A 4,019-nucleotide genomic window follows, 5' to 3' on the forward strand; every position below is an offset into this window, starting at 1 on the left:
ATTATAGGTTTTACTGGCTGATTGCAATTTTTTTCAGATTCTGCATATTAAAATCTACCGTGAATTCTTTTTGGCCTACAAAATAAATAAGAGATTCAGTGTTTTTGCAATCAGAATTTTTGCCAGGCAGTCTGGAGAAGCCTTTAAAACAGGGAAACAGAATTTAATTTATCACCAGGTTTTGAATTGGGGTTGTATGAGCCACTTATCCATAAACCAAGAGTATATCACATACAGTAGATGTCAGCCGGCATGCTTCCAGTTACAATCAGCAGGATAGAATCAGCCATGGAAGCTAAACAATCTACTACTGTGGAGGGGGCAGCAACAAGACATATTTTAGCCACCTAAAAAAAAAACAGTCAATACCACTTATATAAGTGTATGCTTTATTGAGAGTATTTTCACTGCTTCAACTCATTGTCAGACAGTGATTTCAAACAGAAAAATGAAGCCATTATACTGCGCTCTTCCATTGAGAAAAACTGGGATTTTATGTCGCTGAGCACTGCTGATGCCTCAATCAGTTGTTTAGTTTGTGTTATTATGTGATTTTGATGTTTGAACGGGTTAGTTTGGAGTCACCAAAGCCAAGGTAAAAGGCAGATTTTTTAGTCATTTTATAAAGGTAGTTCAAAAAAGTAAATTAAAATCTGTCCTAAAGCTGCTCTGTAGTCTGGTGGTTCAGCAGCAAATACTTCTGCAAATACTTCTGTATCTTTTTCCAGATAACAGCAGGGTGAACAGACTGTGGCTGCTGTCTTTCAGTATCTTTTGGGCTCTGTGCAGACACTTGACTTCACTGAGGTCACTGATGCTCTGTAAATGGGAACCAGTGATGTTCTGGGCACTTTTAATCACTCGCTGTAGAGCCTTCCTGTCCTGGGCCGTGCACGAACCGTGCGAGTTCCTGATGTTTCCAGTCAGTGTGCTTTCTATTGCTCCTCTGTAAAGGTTAACCATGATCTTGCTCTGAAATTTAGCCCTCAGTGATGGTAATTCCACAGAACCTATAGCTGTTCACCTGCTCCACCTCCGCTCCACTGATGTAGACAGGGCTGTGTGTCTTTGCCTCCTTCTTTCTAAAATCAGCAATCAGCTCCTTGGTTTTACTATCGTTTAGCAGTGGGTTGTTCTCTGGTCACGCTGCAAGATTGTTAATTTCCTTCCGGTATGAACTCTCATCGTTGTTTATAGTCATGGGTTTACAGTGTGAACAGGAGGGGGCTGAGCACACAGCCCTGGGGGGCTCCGTTGTTGAGCAATGTCACACAGTAACATAAATAAACTAATCAAGGCAGTGGTAGACTTGCAGCTTCCATGTTAATTGAGCTAAAACAAATATTTTTGTCAGTGGAGTCAAAAATATTTGTTTTAGCTGTATGGAGAGGTTTTGACGAGAGCGTAGATTGGGAACTGAAACTGTTAACGGCTTCCCCATCAGAACGGGTAGTCTGTCGGAAAGGTGGTTAAAATTTGTTTTTATGCCTCTGCCTCTGACTTTTTTATGGCATAAAATACTATGGCATTTTAGGTAATTTTTTAATGACGTACTATACAATGATGTTTACATCACATTTTGGATGACATACGACACATTGATGTTTTCATCTAATTTTTCACGACTTACTATACTATGATGTTTTAATGACTTTATTCATGAAATACTGTACTATGACGTTTTTATAATAATAATAATAATACACTTTATTTGTATACCACCTTTCATACAAAGAATGCAGCACAACATGCTTTAAAGGAATGAAATTAAATGCACCAAGTGCTTCACATCAAAACACATAAAAGACAAAAAGACTTAATAAAACCTGTATGTAAAAATAAAATAAAATCAGAATAGAATACATAGAATGCATCTCGAAATTGATAAAATCCACTTGATAATACTAGTAAAAGATAAAATCAGGATAAAAATTTATTGCATGAATGCATAACATAAAATAGAAATTAAAATACATAAAATAAAACCTACTGACATTATTAATAAAATAAGCATAAAAACAGAGTATATAAAATGCAATGGGTTTTTTCCATAACCTACTTTAGTATGATGTTCAGTATGACTTCATTCATGACATTCTATACTATGACTTTCCTGTGACTTGTCATGGCATGCTACACTCGGACAAAAAAAAACATCGTAGTATAGCATGGTATCATCAAAATTCCATAGTATAGGATGCAATGAAAAGTGTCATTAAAACATCACACTATATAATGACTTTTTTTTAAACTTTTAATATGGCATACAAGACTAGATCATGGGTTTTATGACATGATATATATATATATATATATATATATATATATATATATATATATATATATTCATATATGAAAATATGAAATACTTTACTATGACTTTGCATCACATTTTACTATGACGTGCTACAAATTATTAATGTATTTTATTAATTAATTTGTATTATTTTGGATGTATTATTTTTTTGACAACATGCTATAGCATGGCTTTTTTATGCTGTTTTGAGCGATATGCTATAGTAATGCCTTTTTGACACTATTTTGGACGATAGGCTACAGCATTACTTTTTTATGTCATTTTTGATTAAATGCTATAGCGTGAATTTTTAATGCTATTTTGGACGACATGTGATAGTATGACTTTTTTGTGCTATTTTGGCTGAAATGCTATAGGATGTCTTTTTGGTGCTATTTTTGACGACTTGCTATATAGTATGGCGTTTTGACACCATTTTGGATGACGTCATATTTTAACATTTGTCAACATACCATACTATTTTGTTTTCTGTTGAATTTTCAAGATGCTATATTATGGCTTTTTGGCCGTTTTTCAACATTTATTACAATAACATGTTAATGTGCTACACTGTGGTTTTCAGCATCATTTTGGACCTAGCAATTTTTGACATACAATACTATGTTGTCGGGTTTTTTTTGACATGCTACCTCTCGAACTGGTCCAGAATGCTGTTGTTTTTGTTCTTGTTCTTGTTGTCGTGGGCATTGCTCGCGCCGATGCCGTGATCCCACTCAATGCCACATTCTACTGCCATTATTAGTCATGCCTCCATTATGAATATACACATGGGACTGTTATCAACACTTTCGATAATTACATGTAACAACACATGCTATCATAAATTGCACTTATTAATTTTATGTCTATCACAATTGTTATATGATATGTTGTTGTTACCATTTATGCTGTGCATCTCTCCTCCTCTCCCCCTCTCTCTTCCTCTCTTTCTTTCTCTTTCCTCTATGTCATTACATAGTTTAATTGTTATTTACATCTATTGCGCATCTGCCCATCCTGGAAGAGGGATCCCTCCTCAGTCACTCTTCCTGAGGTTTCTACCATTTTTTTTCCAACCTGTTATAGGTTTTTTTGGGGGGAGTTTTTCCTTAGTCGATGTAAGGGTCGAAGGACAGAGGGATGTCGCATGCCATAAAGCCCTCTGAGATGACTGTGATTTGTGATAATGGGCTACATAACTAAAATTGACTTGACTTGATGTTTTCAGCTGTTTTTTCAACATGCTAAACTATGACATGTCTCAACAAGCTACACTTTAGGATTTCAGCTGTTTTTTCACTTCATATTTTGACATTATTCAACATACTGTACCATGTCATTTTCAGTAATTTTCTTTAAAACTGCTATATACTGACAATTTTGCTATTTTGTTGATATGTATTACAATGACGTGCCTAGACATGCTATCTATGTGGTTTTCAGCCACTTTTTCAACATTTTAACATTTTTTAACATTCTATAGAATGCATGGTCCGTTGTTTTTTTGACATGCTAAATTATGGTGTTTTTTGCCGTTTTTGCAACATTCTCTGCTATGGCATGTCTCTGCATGCTGTTTTATGTTGTTTTCAGCTGTTTTTTGGACAAGTCAAATGTTTACGTTTTTCACCATGTTATACTATTGCATTTTCAATTGTTTTTTTCAAACTTGCTATATTATGGTGTTTCTGGCTGTATTTGCAACATTCTATGCTATGACGTG

This window comes from Plectropomus leopardus, chromosome 3 (assembly GCF_008729295.1).
Source record: "Plectropomus leopardus isolate mb chromosome 3, YSFRI_Pleo_2.0, whole genome shotgun sequence".
NCBI lineage: Eukaryota > Metazoa > Chordata > Actinopteri > Perciformes > Serranidae > Plectropomus > Plectropomus leopardus.